At 38.1% G+C, this 20,704-nt stretch overlaps 2 non-coding genes across 2 annotated transcripts; both read right to left on the bottom strand.

Annotated features, from left to right (window-relative positions):
• Nucleotides 1-5,449: 5,449 nt before the first annotated feature.
• Nucleotides 5,450-5,556, bottom strand: LOC128282500 (small nucleolar RNA R71). The gene has a single exon (XR_008272781.1). It is a non-coding gene; the product is annotated as a small nucleolar RNA R71 (small nucleolar RNA).
• A 7,028-nt stretch (nucleotides 5,557-12,584) lies between these two features.
• Nucleotides 12,585-12,691, bottom strand: LOC128282071 (small nucleolar RNA R71). The gene has a single exon (XR_008272357.1). It is a non-coding gene; the product is annotated as a small nucleolar RNA R71 (small nucleolar RNA).
• Nucleotides 12,692-20,704: the final 8,013 nt, after the last annotated feature.

Raw genomic sequence — 20,704 nt, 5'->3', positions numbered from 1 at the left:
GAACACTATGATTTTTTGGTTATGCCTTTCAGACTTACTAATGCACCTGTTTCTTTTATGGATTTAATGAATTGGATCTTCAGACCCTATTTGGATCAATTTGTGGTTGTGTTTATTGATGACATTCTAATTTACTCTAGTGATGAATCAGAACACGCCGAACACCTGAGAATTATGCTATAGACTTTGTGAGATAAACAGTTGTATGTGAAGTTCAGTAAATGTGAGTTCTGGTTACGTGAAGTTGGTTTATTGGGACATGTTGTATCAGCATCAGGTATTGAGGTTGATCAGAGTAAGATTTTTGCGATACTAGATTGGAAACCTTCGAGAAATGTTTCTGAAGTTTAAAGTTTTATGGGACTTGTTGGATATTACAGACGATTTGTAAAAAGGTTTCTTGATGACTGCAACCCCAATGACGTGACTACTTCATAATTTTTTGAAAGCTTTGATTAGTGCCAGAAAAGTGCCAGAAAAGTTTTGATCAGTTGAAAGCTTTGTTGATCGAAGCTCCTGTGCTAGTTCAGCCAGAATCGGGTAAAGAATTTGTAATCTTATAGTGATTCATCTTTAAATGTTTTGGGCTGTGTTTTGATGCAAGAAGGCAAAGTCATAGCTTATGCCTCGAGACAGTTAAAGTCACACAAAAAGAATTATCCGACACACGACCTGGAATTGGCAGCTACTATGTTTGCATTGAAAATATGGTGCCACTATCTGTTCGGTGAGAAATGTCATGTCTATTCTGATCACAAAAGCTTAAAATATTTGATGACTCAAAAAGATCTAAATTCGAGATGGCGATGATGGTTAGAATTGCTAAAAGGTTACAGGCTGGTGATTGACTACCATCCCGGAAAGGTTAATGTTGTTGCTAGTCCTTTAAGTCGAAAATCTTTGTTTGCTCTGCGTTTGATGAATACGCATATGGCTCTATTTGATGATGGTTCAATTGTAACTGAGTTAAAAGCAAGACTGTTATTTATACAGCAAATATGCGAAGCTCAGAAAGTCGATAGTGATTTGTTAGCAAAGTTGGTCCAATTTGATTTGAATGCTGATTCAGAGTTTCGAGTTGATGCCGAGGGTTGTTTGAGGTTAAGAAATCGAATATGCTTTTCGAGAAATTTAGAGTTGATTCAGATAATTTTGAATGAAGCTCATAGTAGTTGGTTATCTGTTCATCCGGGAAGGACAAAAATCTATAATGATTTAAAACAACTTTACGGGTGGCATGGTATGATATGAAACATCTCTGACTTTGTTTCAAAATGTTTAATCTGTCAACAGGTCAAAGCCGAGCATCAGGTACCATCTGGGTTACTTCAGCCGATGATGATTTCGGACTGGAAATTGGACAGAATCACGATGGATTTTGTATCAGGTTTACATTTATCACCGAGTAAGAAAGATGCAATCTAGGTTGTTGTTGATAGATTGTCTAAATCGGCTCATTTCATTCCGGTTCGCACAGATTATACACTTGATAAGCTTGCTAAGTTGTACATTTCTCAGAGTGTGAGATTGCACAGCGTACCTATTTCTATTGTTTCGAATAAAGATCCAAGGTTCTCATCGCGGTTTTAGAAGAAACTGCAAGATGCATTAGGAACGAAGCTACACTTTAGTACTACCTTCCACCCACAGACGGATAGTCAATCCGAGTGGATTATTCAGATACTCGAGGATATGTTGAGATGTTGTACTCTTGAGTTCGAAGGTATGTGGGAACGATACTTTCCACTAATTAAATTTGCGTATAATAATAGCTTTCAATCGAGTATCAAAATGGCACCTTACGAGGCTTTGTACAGTCACAAATGTCAAACACCTTTGTATTGGACTGAGCTTAGTAAGATTAAGATACACGGGGTCGATTTGATTAAAGAGACTGAACAGAAAGTAAATGTGATTTGTGATAGTCTAAAAGCAACGTTAGAACGTCAGAAATCGTATGCAGACTTGAAACGAAAAGATATTGAGTTTCAGATCGAGGACAAAGTGTTTTTGAAGGTCTCATCGTGGAAGAAAATACTTTGATTTGGTCGTAAAGGCAAAATGAGTCCAAGATTTATTGGACCGTATGAGATTATCGAACGTATCGGGTCGGTTGCTTACAGACTGGTGCTGCCACCTGAGTTAGAAAAAATCCATAACGTGTTTCACGTATTGATGCTTTGACGATATCGATCTGACCCATCGCATGTGATTTCCCCATCTGAGATTGAGATTTGATCCGATATGACATATGAAGAAAAACCGATCCGAGTTTTAGATCGCGAGGTTAAAGAATTGAGAAATAAGAAAATCCCTACAGTGAAAGTCTTATGGCATCGGCACAGGATTGAAGAAGCTACATGGGAGCCCAGGAATGCTATGAGCGAACGTTATCCAAACCTATTTGCCGGTAAGATTTTCGGGGACGAAAATCCCTAAGGGGGAGAGTTGTAACAACCCAGTTTAGATCCTATTTGGAACAATGGTTTTGGGACCACCAATCTGAGTCAGAAAAATAATTTAATATTATTTGTGGTGTCTACAGCATGTTAATTAATATGTGTGAAAATTTCATGTGAAAATTTTATCGTTTGTGTACTCGATTTAATTAAAAGGACTTAATCGCGTAAAATGTAAGAGTGACTAGCTAATTGCTAAAGTGCTACATTGCTATTGTTTTTATAATGAGGAGTCCTTAAAATATAATTTGACCTTTGGAAACATGCATGGACGGTTATGGACATTGATTATAATGTTTTCAAATTAGTTTATAAAGGTTAATTTAGTAAATTATGTGTTAAAAAGATATTAAATAAAATAAAACAATTAAAACATGCATGTGCTCATCTTAGTTGCTGAAACTTCAAAAGAAAAGAGGAAGAAAAGATTTTTAAAGGTTGGGCCCTTGTGTTCTTCAAATTAGGTATGTGTTAAGCTTGATTTTTGATAATTTTTATGTTTTTGAGATCGTTGCTTCGTGTTTTAGCCAGACCATGCCTTGATTTTTGCATTTGCTGATGATTTTGTGTTTTTCCATTGTTGAAAACTTGATGATTTTTATGTTTGATGATGAAAAATAAGTATGTGTTAATAGATTTTCATATTTAACTAAGTGATTTTTAGTAAAAATGCATATTTGGGATTAAATTGTAAATTTTGTAAATTGAGGGGTCAAAATGTGAAAGAAATGAAAGAAATGGGCTGGTATGAACCTTAGTAAAATTCAGCTATACTAGTGTTTAGTGAAATTATGTGTATTTCGTGTTTTGTGGCATAGGGACTAAATTGTGAAAATTTTGAAATGTTAGGGGCTCAAGTGCAAATTGCCATTTTATGTGTTTTTGGGTGAATTTGAGTATATGTGTGATTAAATAAGTTTAATTTATATTAATTTAGATCATGAAAAGAGGAAATCAGATTTAGATCAGTGATAAACCATAAATATAACATGTTTTAATCCCATGCTTAGCATGTTTTTGGATGATTTATTATCTAATTAGTGAATTTGATGCTCTTAATCCTTTAATTTCATGTTTTATACTTAGGAGAGCATAAGGAAACAAAAGGAGCATAAAATGGACCAAGAAAAGACAAAACGGGCTGATTTAAGGATCCACATGGCCAAGACCATTTCCACACAGGCTGAGCACAAGTCAGTGTGAGCCACACCAGCTAGCCACACGCCCATGTGGCAGCCCGTGTCAACATCGCTCCCTATTTCCCAAACACGCAAAAAAAGCCAATTTTTGGGGTTTCTGAGCATTTTAAAGTCTATATAAACACATTAAAAGAAGACCTAAGGGGACACACACAGAGTAGAAAGCAGAAATTACTCGAAGGAAGCTGTTGGAATCATCTTGGAAGCAGATCTCCTTCAAGATTGAAGATCTCCCTCGAATTTCTCTCGAAGTTTTTGGGTTTCTTTATATTTTATTGTTTTCCTATTTTTGAGATGTTTTCCTATTACATTATGAACTAAACTCCCTAAATACCAAGGGAGGATGAAACCTATGACGGATCTTATTATTTAATTATCTGAATTACACGATAAATACTTGTTCTTGTTCTTAATTATATGTTCTTAATTCTTGCCTTAATATTTTCAGGATATTAATCCAAGTTTGATATGCTTATTCAGTGGAGAAAAAGCCCCTGTTTAAGAGTAGATCTAGCATAATTAAGCGGAGTCGCATACAATCCAAGAGATAGGATGACATATAGGACGACATAAATCTGCCGGATTAGAGTCAAATCTAATAGAGGAATCCATAGATCGATTTAATGCGACGATAAGGGTTTTAATTAGAAAGTGATTTCAATTAATCAACCTAGAGTCAGTTGTTCTTAGTCTTGAAAGAGATATTAACATAATTTAGGGATTTCTGCAGGTCAAGATAAGTGAATAAATCATTTGATTCAGAGTCAGAATAATAAGTGAAGTCTAGGTGGATTCTTTCCTAGGTATTATCCTTCTTATAAGTTTTCTTCAAGTATTTTTCCTAATTCGCTCTCTGTCATGTTCATAATTAATTAGTTTAATTTTAAATTAAAACAAATCCTTTTCATTTTAGGCTAAATAATAGAAAGATAGTTAATACTAGTACTTTCAGTCCTTGTGGATACGATATTCTGGACTCACCATAGCTATACTACCATTCGACAGGTGCGCTTGCCTTTGTCATGATCATAGTCTAGTTTAGTGAACCATAAAACGATCATCAAGTTTTTTCCATCCCGAGGACTAAGATATTAGGAACGCTTGATTTTTATAAATTTAGCCATTTTTATTTTATTGCATTTTATTTTTGTTTTAGTTTTATTTTTAATTACTAATTTTTTTCTTTTATTAGCTTCTGGCAGGTTTCTTTAGTTTATGACTAGAAGAAACCTGTGAGGACCTCTATTGTTTGATAGTGAAATTGAAATTATAGCTCGTAGAAATTGTAGAGAAATAAAGCAGAATCTACAATATATAGAGGAAGAGCACAAAAATGATACCATTATCAAGGAGATGGCTGAAAATCGGAATAATCTGTTACCTCCTGTGGTTGCCACGAATCCTATAAATCAAAATCCTACTCCTCGTACTATGTACAACTATGCCAAGTCTAATTTAGCTAGGGCTCAATGGAGTATTGTGAGACTTGCTATTGCTGCAAATAACTTCAAACTGAAGCCGAACACCATTCAGATGATCCAACAGTTTATTCATTTCGATGGTTTGCAAGATGAGTATCCAAATACTAATTTTGCTAATTTTCTAGAGTACTGTGATTCTTTCAAAATTAATGGTGTTTTTGATTATGCCATTCGCCTTCGATTATTTCCCTTCTCATTGAGGAATAAATCTAAACAGTGGTTAAACTCTCTACCACGAGTGTCCATCACTACATGGGAGCAAATGACTGAAAAGTTTCTGTTGAAATACTTTCCACCGACCAAGATGGCAAAGTTGAGGAATGATTTCTCTTCCTTTGTGCAAATGGACTTAGAGACCCTATACGATGCATGGAAGAGGTATAATGATTTATTAAGAAGGTGCCCTCACCATGGGTTACCCTTATGGTTACAGGTTCAACCTTTCTACAATGGTTTGAACCCCTCAACTAGACAACTGATCGGTGCAGCCGCCGGTGGTACCCTAAATAACAAGACACTTGAGGAAACTTATGATTTTATTTAAGAGATGTCACTGAATAATTATCAGTCGCAAGTCATGAGGATAAAGCCGACAAAAGCTGCTGGTGTTTTCAACCTTGACACAGTCACCATGTTATAAAACCAAGTAGAGCTCTTAAATAAAAAGATTGATGGTTTATGTGTTTCTACACAGGTACATCTGGTGATGCAGTGTGACACAAGTGGAAGAGGAATGAATAATCCAGAATGCCTAGTCTATGGTCCTAGCACTACTAATGAACAAGTCAACTATATGGGTAACAATTCTAGACCTCAGAATAACCCCTATAGTAATACTTACAATGCAAGTTGGAGGAACCATCCCAACTTCTCTTGGGGTGGTCAAGGCAATCAAAGACGACAACCCTATCCAGGCTTTCAACCACTTTACCAGCAGGAAAAGAAGCCGAAGCTTGAGGAGATGTTGACGAAATTCATCTCGATGTCAGAAACACGTTTCCAAAACATCAAAACATCACTTAAAAATCAGCAAGAGTCAATTCAAGGGCTCGAGAATCAAATAGGTCAGCTTGCTAAGCTGATCTCAGAAACACCACAAGGTAGCTTGCCTAGCAACACCGAGACTAACCCAAGAAAGCAACTTCATGTGATTACTGTTCGATATGAAGAAGGGTTAGTTGAGTCCAAACGAGAACCAAGGCAGAAAGCGTGGTAAGTAAAGATAAGGTGGATGAAAGCCAAAGTAAACAAAAACCAGTGAGTACAGAATATACACCTCGTGCACCATACCCCAACGCGACAAAGAAAGACCGCACAAATGAACAAATCGATAAATTTCTTAACCTTTTAAAAAAATTTCATATTAACTTACCGTTTATTGAAGCTCTTTTGTAGATGCCCAATTCAGTTAAATTTTTAAAGGAGCTTCTGGAAAACAAACGAAAGTTAGATGATTTGTCGCATGTGGAGCTAAACGCAGCTTGCTCAGCTATCTTACAAAATAAACTACCCAACAAGTTAAAAGATCTAGGGACTTTTACTATTCCTTGTTTAATTGGTAGTTTAAATGTAAATAATGCTTTAGCTTATTTAGGGGCAAGTATTAATGTCATGCCTTACAAAATGTTTAAACAACTAGGTCTTAGGAAACCTAAACAAACTAGGATAAGCATGCAATTAGTGGATAAAACTATTAGATTTCATAGGGGTATCATTGAAGATGTACTTGTAAAATTGATAAATTCATATTCCTAGTAGACTTTTTTGTTCTAAACGTGGATGAGGACGGTGACGTTCCTTTAATTTTAGGACGACCATTTTTAGCAACTACGAGGACTATTATTGATGTTGGTCAGATGAACTCACACTTCATGTAGGTGATGAAGCGATTACTCTTCAGGCTCGTGATTCGAATGAAATAACTTTATAAATTCGGTTAACAAAAATAATTATGTGGTTTAACCTTCTTTGCAGGAAACACATTCGAAAAGCACAAATGAGCCATATTCTAGTTCATGTGACGAAAATAGAACAATCTATGAAGAACGAATGTTGCAGATCAATAAACTGGACGAATGGCAGACACATAGCAAAGAGAAGATAAAATACACGTTGCAGAACCAAAGCGACCTACTGATGAACTTAAGAATGGAACGAATCAATTTACGGTTGAGGATCAGGTACTATTGGATAAAACAGACCCTTGAGTTGTCACATCAAAGTCTAATGTAAACACAGCAACTCCATTCATGGTACTAAATGTCTTACCATACGGTGCAATCAAGGTAACACATACTGAATTCGGAACTTTCAAAGTAAATAGTACTCAACTCAAATCTTATTTTGATAGAATCGATAGCAGGGAGGAGGAGTTTCAGCTCCTCAAACCACCGTGACCATGCAAAATTGAAGTAAATCAAGCTTAGACTTTAAATAAGCACTTCTCAGGAGGCAACCCAAGCACTGACACCACTAACTAGTTTTTTTTATATTTATTTTTCATGTTTAAATGCAGGTTTTTGACCCACACAGCCTGGACACACGGGCGTGTCACAGGCCCTGTGCTTTAATAGGGGTTAAACAGTAAGTTACACGGCCTGGTGACATTGCCGTGCACCCCATAAGGCCTGGACATACGGGCGTGTTCTTGGCCGTGTGGAAACAAGACTTAAATTCCCCAAAAATTGATAGAGACACGGGCTAAAAGAATCTATACGGGTATGTGACACGGCCATGTAAACCACATAGCATGGACACATGGGCTTGTCCTAGGCCATGTGAAAACTAGAGCTTAATTTTTTGAATTTAAAACAAGTCATAGAGCTACACGGGTGAGGCACACGGCTGTGTATTCGGACACAAGGGCATGTTGGAGACCACGCGGGCATGGGAGAAGTGAACAACATTGCATACGGCCATGCAACACGGTCGTGTGAAGAATGGACCTAGAAATTTAATAGAACACGGGCTATACAGAGGCCACACGGGCATGTACCATGACTGTGTGGCCCAACACAGACCGTTACACGATCATGTCACCCTTAAAGCCCTAGCCCACATTTTGTTTTCATTAGTCATTTTCTCCAAATCACCCAAGAACCCTAGCCGCCATCGCTGCTTCTTCTTTCTCACCATCCGTCGACTAGCCACCACACCTTCTCCCTCTCCCCTTTCTCCTTTTCCTTTTTTTTTTCTCTTTCTCTCCCTCTCCTCTTCTTTCTTTTATCTTTCCTTCCCCTATATCTTCTCCCCCCATCTGCACCTTCCTCACTTTCTCCCTTCTCACCCCCGCATACCAGCACCACCCTCACCCTTACCCTTATCCACGTCCTAACCATACCAACCCCGACCCCATCGACCCCGACTTCCCTCCTCCTCTCCCTCATTCGACCCCAAACCCCATCTGACCAAACTTTTCCCCCCTCTCCTCACGCCTACAACGATCCCAACCCTCAAATCATTCACCAACGCACCATTCCCACACCCATAGTCCCCATAATCATCACAAACCATCCCCAAGCCACATTGCATGACCACGTCCTATCTACCCTCACACCCGCACCACTCGACCTGACCCTTCACCCCTGGGCCACTATTTCCCCCGTCAATCGACCCGCGCGACCCTCCAGTCACCACCGTCGGTTTCCCTATTCTTTATTTTCTTTATTTTTTATTATTTTTATTTTATTATACTTTATTTTATTTTAATTATTTTATTTTGATTCTTGCAATTTCTTATTGATTACTATTATTACTTTGTTATTTTTAAATGATCATTCAATTTGTTAGTAGTCTCATGGTTCTTATCCTTATTATTATTCCATTTTTTTAGGAACAGTATTGAATTATGCTTGCTTCATTATTTTGTCATGCTGCTTCTTTCTATGTGTTCTTTTCATTAGTAATTTTCATTACTCTAATGGTCTTGTGGATTGGTTATTTCTTTATTTTTTCCTTCTTTCACATGTGCATTAATTTTTCCCTGTTAGTTCAGCATAGTAATTCTTCTGGCATCTTAGTTGATTAGTTTAGTAAGTTGATTTAAATTAATCTGTTGTATTTCTTACATGTTAGGTATTTGTGCATATAGGAATAGATTCTACATCTCACCCATTTTAATATTATAACACTGGAGTCTTTCAAGTCATATTCCTACCTTATTCACATGTTTGCTTATTAACTTCTCAATGTGTTTGATTGGTGATGTTTATGTTCCTATTGGAATATTTCATTTTTTAGATTTATCATGACAAACACTCGTGGCAATTCCAAGGTCGCTCTCCTCGCTTCAAAAAAGCAGAAGGCCCCCGATGGGACCTCCTCCTCGAGTGCATCCGTCGAGGTCTGCCACCCTTATCTTTGATTTTCGGCAGGCCCCCAAGAAGATCTATACCAGCTTCATCGAGTACGACCACTCGGTCTGGGCCACTGCATTGATTGGGCCACGTTGAGCGCGATTATTACTACAGCCCCGTGGGATAGATTTTTCACCATCATCAAGCCCACCTACACGGAGCTCACCTTAGAGTTTAGTGCAACATTTTCGATCCAGCAGGTCATGTCAATCCATGATGAGCCAAGCACCATAACCTTTCGCCTTGGCGGATTGGTGCGACACATGAGCATCCCAGAATTCGGTGCAGCTTTAGGACTATACACAGAAGAGTTCATGAGTGTCGAGGACTTTCTTCAGCTTCATCGGCATATTCATCACTCACCTTTGCACTATTGGACTGATCTCACGGGTGACCTAACAAACTGTGACGCGAGTCACTCGAAGGCAACACATCTCTCTTCGGCCCTACGATATCTTCAAGCCCTCCTAGCTCACACTTTGACAGGACAGAGATAGAGCACAGGAGTTGTTAGTGCCTATGATGCCTAATTTTTAAGGAGCATAGCTACTAGGCATAAGAAGGGCCCCATCTACCTTGGCCCTTACGTGACTCATCTTGCTCGACACTTCGGTTTACTCGACACACTGGAGCAGTCCTCGACACTTACCCTAGTCGGTCAGATGTCCCCTCAGGGTATCTCAAGCATGATCCATATAAGGATGATCGAGCGGCGACGTGGAGTGGACTCTCCTCAGTACAGACTATTTCAGTCTAACGTTCATCATGACCTAGAGGACTGTACTGATGATGTTCCACCCTACCACGAGGATCTACATCCACCACCACCTTCGAGTCACCGTCCTACTCAGTCTCCTACTACCCTTGCAGACCTCTCGGAGCGATTTACTCGATTTGAGCAATAGTGCTTTCAGAGGTTTGACAACATCGATGCCACTCTGCAGTAGATATGTCAACACCTCCATATTTCATCTTTGATAAACCGTAAATTATACATATTTTTACCCCATGTTTAATGCATTTTATGGAAGATTTCTCATTATAATTGGTGAATTCGATGCTCCTAATGCTTTAATTTCATGTTTTATACTTAGGAGAGCATAGGAGAATGAAAGGAGCCAAAAAGGGACAAAACGGACCAAATCGAGAAAATGACACAGCCTAAGCCTTGCCACACAGGTAGCTCACACGCCCGTATCTTTCAAGGGTGTTGACCAAGGCTTTCATGATTCACACGGCCTGGCCATTGACCCACACGATCGTGTGCAATTTAACGGATTGAACACAGCCTGGCAATCACGTCACACGGCCGTGGCCACGGGCGTGTCCCTGCCGAGCCCAAGTTAAGTCCAATTGAGAAAAGGCCACTTTTGAGGGCTTCTAGGCATTCCAAAGCATATAAATACACCCTAAAAGAGGAGAAAAAGGGAGACAGAGAATAGGGGGAAGGATTACCCCAAGAAAGCCAATTGATCCATCTCAGAAGCTGGATTCATCATCAAAACTGAAGATCTCTTCTCAGAATTCTTTCAGGGTTTTAGAGTTTTCTTTATGTTTTGTTATTTTCATACTTTTGAGATGTTTTCTTATTTAGTTATGAACTAAATCCCCTAAATACCTAAGGGGAATGAAACCTAAGATGAATCTTGTTATTATTTTCTAAATCGTATGATAAATATTTAACTTGTTCTTAATTATGTGCTCTTAATTCTTATTTTGATATCCCAGGATACTGATTCAAGACATGCTCTTATTTAGAGGAGGAATAGACCCTGTCTAATACTTTTGTTATAATTAAGCGGAGTTGATTGCGCACCTAGAAATAGCGTGACAAGATTTTACCGGATTAGGGTGAAACCTAATAAGGGGATCCATAGATCGAGTTAATGCAACCCTAGAGTGTTAATTAGAGAAAAGTCTCGGTTATTCAATCTAGGGATTAGATGTTATTAGTCTTGAATAGGGATAATAACATAACTTAGGGATATCTATAGAATAAGTTAAATGAATAAATCGTCCGATTCGGAGCCAAAATAATAAGTAAAGTCTAGGTGGATTTTTCCTTAGGCATTGTCTCAAGTCAATCGATTTTCCCAAAAAAAAATCTCCAATTCTTTTCTCTGTGCGTTCTTAGTTTAGATAATTAGTTAATTAAAACAAAACCCCATTATTCTTAGGCTAGATAATAAAAAGACAGTCATTACTAGTACTTTTGGTTCCCTTGGGTATGACATCCTGGTCTTGCCACTACTATACTATTGTTCGATAGGTGCGCTTGCCTTGTCGTTGTGATAATAGTTAGTCTAGGTTTGATCTTCATTATAAATATTTATTACTTGTTACGAATCACGCGATCAAGTTTTTTGTGCCATTGCCGGGGAACTAAAATATTAGGAACGCTCAATTTTTATTACTTTAGCCATTTATTTTTCTTGCAATTTAATTTAATTTTATTATTTTTATTATTTATTATTTATTAATTTACTTTTTCTTTCTCTTGGCAGGTTTTTATAGTTTATGACTAGAAGAAACCTATCAGGATCATTACTTTTTGACGAAGAAATCAATCGTACAGTTCATAGAAACCAAAGAGAAATAAGGCGCAGCTTAAGATAGATGGAGAATGAGCAAGAAGACAATACTCAACCCCCAACCGAAGAGATGGCTGAAAACCAAGGCAATCAGCTACTTTCTTCAATTGCGGCTAATCAAAATCCTGCTCCACGCACTATGTATGATTATGGAAAACCTTCTTTAACAGGAACTGAGTCTAGCATAGTTAGACCGGCTGTAGCTGCAAATACTTTTGAACTAAAACCTAACACAATTCAAATGATACAACAGTTTGTTCAGTTTGATGGTTTGCAGGATGAAGATCCCAACGCTTACTTAGCAAACTTTCTAGAATTTTGCGATACATTTAAAATCAATGGCGTTTCTGATGATGCCATTCGTCTTCGGTTATTTTCTTTCTCATTAAGGAACAAAGCTAAACATTGGTTGAACTCGTTACCACGAGGGTCAATTACTACTTGGGAACAAATGACAGAAAAATTTTTACTAAAATACTTTCCGCAGGCTAAAACGGCTAAATTACGTAATGATATCTCTTATTTTGTGCAGATGGATTTAGAAACACTTTACGATGCATGGGAGAGATACAAAGACTTACTAAGAAGGTGCCCTCACCATGGGTTACCACTTTGTCTTTAAGTACAAACATTCCACAATGGTCTGAATCCGTCGACTCGGTAAATGGTTGACGCGGCTGCTGGCGGAACCATCAACAATAAAACACCGAAAAATGCCTATGAGTTTATAGAGGAGCTGTCACTGAATAACTATCAGTGGCAAGTTATGAGGACAAAGCCAACGAAAACAGCCAGCGTTTATAACGTTGACTCAGTTACTATGCTGTCAAATCAGGTGGAACTTTCAATAAAAAAATTGATGGTTTACTTGGCTCTACGCAGGTACATCCAGTAATGAGGTGTGACGCAAGTGAAGGAGGTGTGCATACAGAATATCAACCCTTCAATCCCACAACCGAAGAGGAACAAGTCAACTATATGGGTAACAATAACTTTAGATCTCAAAATAACCCATACAGTAATACTTATAATGCAGGATGGAGGAACCACCCAAATTTCTCCTGGGGTGGTCAAGGGAATCAAAAGCCACAGAATCCTCAGGGTTTTCAACAGCCACCTTATCAACAAAAGAAGAAACCAAACCTTGAGGAGATGCTCTCAAAATTCATATCAGTGTCAGAAATTCATTTCCAAAATACTGAGACAGCACTTAAAAATCAACAAGCATCGATCTAAGGACTCGAGACTCAGATAGGCCAACTTTCTACACTAATCTCTGAACGACCACAAGGTAGCTTGTCAAGTAATCCTGAACCTAACCCAAGGGAGCAGCTCAATGCAATAAATATCCAAAATGATGAAGGAGTCGTTGAGCCTGAACCAGAACCGAGGCAAGAAATAGTGGTAAGCAAAGGGAGAGCTGAGGTAGATCAAAATACAAACAAACCAGTGACTGTCGAATATAAACCTCGTGTGCCATACCCTAACGCGACAAGGAAAGACCGCTCAGACGAACAATTCGGTAAATTCCTTAAACTTTTGAAAAAATTACATATTAACTTACCGTTTATTGAAGCTTTGTCGCAGATGCCAAATGAAATGAAATTTTTAAAAGAGCTTTTAGTAAATAAGCGGAAGTTAGACGAAGCGTCGCATGTGGAGCTAAATGCAGTCTGCTCAGCTACTTTACAGAATAAGCTACCCCACAAATTGAAAGATCCAGGGAGTTTTACAATTCCTTGATTAATTGGTAGTTTAGATAGACGTCATGCATTAGTTGATTTAGGGGCTAGTATTAACGTCATGCCTTACAAAATGTTTAAGCAACTAGGTCTTGGGAAACCTAAACTAACTAGGATGAGCATTCAATTGGCAGATAAAACTATAAGATTCCCTAGGGGTATTATTGAATATGTACTCGTGAAAGTAGATAAGTTCATATTTCCCGTTGATTTCATTGTTCTAGACATAGAAGAGGAAAATAACACCCCTTTGATTTTAGGGAGGCCCTTTTTAGCAACTGCTAAAACAATTATTGATGTTCGCACAGGTGAGCTTACACTTCGTGTGGGAGATGAAACGATCACCCTTAAAGCTCGTAATTCTGGCATCACATCGAACATTGAAGGTAATAGTCCACACCAATCTACTCAGTATTGAAGCTCGTAATGAGGAAATCCCTCTTACTGTACTCAGTATTTTTCCATTCGATACGGTAGAGGTGAGTCACTCCAAGTTCGGCACCTTTAAGGTAAACAACACCCGATTAAAGCCTTATTTTGATGAGATTGATAGCAGGAATAAGGAGTATAAACTCCTCGAACCATCCTGACCATTCACTAGAGAGGTAAGTCGAGTTTAGACTATAAATAAGCGCTTTTCGGGAGGCAACCCGAGCACTAACATATTTTATTTCTTTTTTTTATTTTTTATTTCTAACATATTTTTTTTTATTTCTAACACACAGCCAGGAACACGGGCGTGCCTATGACTGTGGCCAAGCAGGGGAAGAAACACGGCCATGCGATACGGTCGTGTGGAAGTAGGACATGATTTTTTCAAAACACGGGATGCGATAAATCCCCACGGCCATGCGACATGGCCATGGGTGAACTTGATACGAGAATACGGGCGTGGGAATCGAAAAACACGGGCGTGCTAGGGGCAAGGCTCGATTCTATTTCTTCGACACGGGCGTGTAAGCCGTGGACAACAATACACGGGCATGGTACCCAAACACACGGGCGTGGGAGAAGCAAACAAGGCTAGGCACGACCGTACGATATGACCGTGTGCCTCACATGCCCCAGACACACGGGCGTGGGATAGTAGCCGGGCACGACCTAAATTACAAAATTCAAAAAACACGGGCTCACTTTTAAAGTACACGGGCATGGCCCTAGGCCATGTGCACCTTTCCTGTATAAGTAAATCACTGTTTATTTTTTTCTTCCTTTCAAAACCCTAGCTGAAATCTCCTCTTCCCCACTCCCTAATCCCTATTCTGGCCACCATTACCCGGATTCTCACTTCCCCAACCCTTAAACCACCCTAAAATCCACTCCCCCTAAATTAATCCTCACTTTCCCCTCCATTTTTCCTCTACACGGCTGTACACCCACGCCACCAACAAGCTTTTGAATTGTTTAAACTACTAAATAGCATATGCTATTTTTAGTTCCCTTTCTCAACCAGAATACTTTATGAATTTGCTTTAGTATTTTCTATATTTGAATTGTTTAAACTACTAAATAGCATATGCTAGTTTTAGGATTCTTACTTAACTAATGATACATATTTGATTCCAGTAAATGCTTCTAAATAATCATATAAAATTTTCACCTCTCGCTTGATATAGTTAAATGTTAACACATCTTGGACCTACTATATCAATGCTCATACATTTTCAGGTACATTATGTCATCATCGAGAGGCAAGAAGGCTGTGGTCCCATCCTCAAAGAGACGTAGGGAATCGGGTTCTTCCTCGGCATGTGCTACAGCCGAAGTTCGGCACCCATTCCTTGAGTTTTCGAAAGCTTCATAGGAGGAGCTATTTCAGATACTATGCGCGCAACCCCTCACTACAGGTCGTTGCATCGACTGGGCTACTGTAGAGCAAGTCCAACTACCTGATGCCATCCGCGCCCTCCTAACCATAGACCCATGGGAACAGTTCTTCGATATCACCAAACCCACTTATTTAGAGCTAACTTTAGAATTATGCTCTACTTTTCATTTACAGGTGGTGATGACGAACAATGACGACCCTGGCACCATTCACTTCCGAATTGGCGGTCCAGTTCGAGCGATGAGTGTCCCAGAGTTTGGAGTCTCTCTGGGACTTTACACCGATGAGTTTATGGAGGAGGAGGACATGAATGCACTACCATGCAATATCCACATTTCTCCCTCCTTGTGCTGGAAAGCTTTGGCCCCTCTCTTCCACTTACGACCCCAGCCGCTTGAAGGCCTCAGCTCTCACCCCTTTCCTACGCTATCTCCATGCCATATTGGCACACACCTTGACTGGAATGAGAGAGACTACCGGCATTGTCAACACCCACGACGCCTACTATTTATGGTGCATGGCGAATGCACACGTGACTGACTTGGCATACTTCATCACTTTAGCCATTCGCCATCAGACCGAGCGACATTGAAAGGGAGTAATCTCTATCGGCCCCTACGTGATGCGCCTTGCCAGACACTTTGGCCTCTTCAACACCATGGCCCAGTCATCAGCGCTTACACTGATAGGTCAGATATCCCCACAGGGCATCATGACTATGTTACACATGAGGATGATTGGGCGCCACCGTGAGACCGATCCTCCTCAGTACCGTCTCACTCATGCCATTGATAAGGAGGAACTAGAGGACATTCTTGATGATGTCCCCCCACAGCACGAGGAGCCTTCTACCACGCCATCTAGGGAGCGACCAGTTCATGCGGCTAGTTCATTAGTACACCTTTTCGACCGACTCGCTCACTTCGAGCAGTATTGCACTGCACAGTTCAAGATGATTAACGAGCGAGATCGGCGACGTGATAGACAGATGGATGACATGCAGGCCATGATGCAGTAGTTGTGCCAGCACTTTCACATCGCCACTCCAGAGCCACCACCTGAGGGCCTCACTGACGAGGATCATTGAATCCTCTTATCTTTTTATTTTTTATTTTTCATTTTCTTTTTATTTTCATTTCAATTTTATTATTTTCTTTTGAAAGACATATCTATATTAGTAAATTTTAATTTCTTCATTTTTCTGGTATCTCTAACAAGTAATCCCACTACACTCTCTTCCACACCAACTCTTAATAAGCTCTTCATGATTCTACAAACTTTTGAGCAAAGCTGCTAGGAATATTTTACGGAATGAGGAAACAAATGGGAAATAATACCTCACGAGTGCCATGTTCAACGACCCAATTTCTTCATCTAGCCAAGAACAGTGGCAGCTACCACTTTCCCCAAACACTCAAGCCTCTGAATCATGCTCCACACCCATATAACAGGGAGTTTCACCTCATTTCCTCTTATGATTTTCTTTATTTTGAATAATCTATCTTTGTACATTGAGGGAAATGTACATCTTAAGTGTGGGGGGTGAACATGAACATGATGCCTAAATTTTTGTATTATTCTCAAATCCCTAAATTTGATCTTGTGCTTAAGTGATTTTCTTATAATATTGATCGAATGAATTCTGATTGATCTATAATTATTGTTGATATGTCATGAATTAGACCATGGGAATTATGCATGATTATTTTATTATAGGACATTAGAGAATCGAACATGATAAGTTGATATTTTGAGAACTAAAATTTTTAGACTATTTTCCTAAATTGAGGTATTATCTTGAAATCTTAAGTATTCAGGAATAACATCACAAACCCAAATTTTTGGTGAGATTTTTGAGCCTTTTGAGCATATAGCTTTCTTTCTTGCTCATTTCTTTTGTCGTTTGAGTGTGTCAACATTGAACTATTATTCTAGAACTTGCTTCGATTATACATGTCGAGATCACACATATGATTTGATTTATTGAAATGATAAATGCACTTAGGATTTAAACCACTTACTTCATAAAATCCTTCCCACATAATTAAACCCTTAGTAAACCCCCTTGAGCCTACTAACCCTTTTTACTAATTAACCCTCATCATTAACCCATTAACCCATTAACCCATTATTGTTGAAATCCTCTTACTTAATTTACCCTTTTTTTATCGGGATTATTTTTAATATTGTTACCTCACTATGTTCACCATTTTTTGTTACTAAATCAGAAAGTATGATTTTTATATTGTATTGACTTGATTTGTTCTTAAAAAAAATAAATAAATAAAAGAGCTCATGTAATATAGTTCTAGATATTTGTCTGTGATTCAATAATCAAGTTTTTGATAGTGGGGTAATATATTGAAATTATCTCGGTTCTAACCTTTGTCTCTTCAGTTTGTATCCATACCCGTAACCTAATCCTCGTTACAACCATGCAAAGACCTTTTGATTTGTGTATCATATCATTTACAAGTGGTGGAGATTTGATTTTCATGCAAGCCTATGGTAATAACTTCTCATGTTAGACAATCGAGTACTTAATCTTGAGCCTTATACACTTTGAGTGATTTGAGTGAATCTTTAGTGAGGATGTCATCTCTTGTATATTTAGGACTAAAGTTAATTACTTAGAGGAAGGAGATTACCTATGATTTTATTAACAAAATATTCGATTTAGATTGTTTGAGGCTTTTAATGCCCCTATAGTTGAATTCTCACCGTATGATTTTCTGTGGAATAACTTGTAACATTATCAGTAATGATTATGTGACTGAAAGGAATGAATTCTAGCAGTAAATGAGAGTTTTTCTTGAGGACAAGCAAATGCTTAAGTGTGGGGGTATTTGATAAACCGTAAATTATACATATTTTTACCCCATGTTTAATGCATTTTATAGATGATTTCTCATTAAAATTGGTGAATTCGATGCTCCTAATGCTTTAATTTCATGTTTTATACCTAGGAGAGCATAGGAGAGCAAAAGGAGCCAAAAAGGGACAAAACGGACCAAATCGAGAAGATGGCACGGCCTAAGCCTTGCCACACGGGTAGCTCACACGCCCGTGTCTTTCAAAGGTGTTGACCAAGGCTTTCACGACTCACATGGCCTAGCCATTGACCCACACTGCCGTGTGCAATTTAACGGATCAAACACGGCCTGGCAATCACGTCACACGGTCGTGGCACAAGGGCGTGTCCCGGCCAAGCCCAAGTTAAGTCCAACTCAGAAAAGGCCACTTTTGAGGGCTTCTAGGCATTCCAAAGCCTATAAATGCACCCTAGAAGAGGAGAAAAAGGGAGACAGAGAATAGGGGGTAAGGAATTACCCCAAGAAAGCCGATTGATCAATCTTAGAAGTCGGATTCATCATCAAGACTGAAGATCTCTTCTCAGAATTCTTCAGGGGTTTTAGAGTTTTCTTTATGTTTTGTTATTTTCATGCTTATGAGATGTTTTCTTATTTAGTTATGAACTAAATCCCCTAAATACATAAGGGCAATGAAACCTAAGACGAATCTTGTTATTATTTTCTGAATTGTATGATAAATATTTAACTTGTTCTTAATTATGTGTTATTAATTCTTGTTTTGATATCCCAGGATACTGATTCAAGGCATGCTCTTATTCAGAAGAGGAATAGACTCTATCTAAAAGTACTTTTGTCATAATTAAGCGGATTTAATTGCACGCCTAGAAATAGGGTGACAAGATTTTGCCAGATTAGGGTGAAACCTAATAAAGGGATCCATAGATCGAGTTAATGCAACCCTAGAGTGTTAATTAGAGAAAAGTCTCAGTTATTCAATCTAGGGATTAGACATTATTAGTCTTGAATAGGGATAATAACATAACTTAGGGATCTCTATGGAACAAGTTGAATGAATAAATCGTTCGATTCAGAGCTAGAATAACAAGTAAAGTCCAGGTGGATTTTTCCTTAGGTATTGTCTCAAGTCAATCGATTTTCCCAAAAGAAATTCCCTAATTCTTTTCTCTGTGTGTTCTTAGTTTAGATAATTAGTTAATTAAAACAAAACCCCATTATTCTTAGGCTAGATAATAAAAAGACAGTCATTACTAGTACTTTTGGTTCCCTTGGGTACGACATCCTGGTCTTGCCATTACTATACTATTGTTCGATAGGTGCGCTTGCCTTTTCGTCATGATAATAGTTAGTCTAGGTTTGATATTCATTATAAATATTTATTACTTGTTACGAATCACGCGATCAATCTTCAACACCGACGGCTAACGATGCTGACTTCTCTGATGATAAGGACCATTGAGTCCATTTATCTTTATGTTTATTTTTATTTTTATTTTCATTTTTATCTTCATTTTTATTTTTCTTTTTATGTTTATTTTGTCTTTATATTTTGAAATCTATTTCAATTATTATGGTTGTTTCTAATCGAGTAACCCTTTTTAATCTTCTTTAATATTGTGTTAATCTTTTTATCAGTTTCTTAGAATTTTGCACTACCTCTACATTTATCTACAATTCCACTTTTCACTATTTTGGGAATTTTATGTAACAGTTAGGGGAGTTTCAATTCTCTCCCTCTCTTATGATATTCTGTTTATATTATGATTATATTTGTTTGTACATTGAGGATAATGTACATCTTAAATATGGGGAGGTTATTAATATGATTATTTGAAAATCCCTGAACTATGCCTTGTGTTTTTAAGTAATTTTCTCATATCACTATTAGAATGATCTTTTCCTCGATTTATTTGTACATTGATGGTTTAAACTTTAAGACACTAGAGAATCAAGCATGATAAGTCTATTTTCAGAATTAAAAACTTTTAGGTTGTTTCCCTAAATTGAGGTATTACCTTGAAGCTTGAAATTTACAAGATTGGCATCAAAAGCCATAAATTTTATGAGATTTTGAGCCTTTAGAGCATACATTTCTTCTTGCTCACATTATTATTGGTTATGAGTGTGTCAATATTGATTAGTTATTCTAGAACTTACTTCGATTATACATGTCGAGACCACACCTTTGATTTGATATATTGAGATGATAAAGGCATCT

Source organism: Gossypium arboreum, chromosome 1 (assembly GCF_025698485.1).
Source record: "Gossypium arboreum isolate Shixiya-1 chromosome 1, ASM2569848v2, whole genome shotgun sequence".
Classification (NCBI taxonomy): domain Eukaryota; kingdom Viridiplantae; phylum Streptophyta; class Magnoliopsida; order Malvales; family Malvaceae; genus Gossypium; species Gossypium arboreum.
The sequence above is the reverse complement of the archived record's forward strand: the minus strand, read 5'-3'. Positions and strand labels throughout refer to the sequence as shown.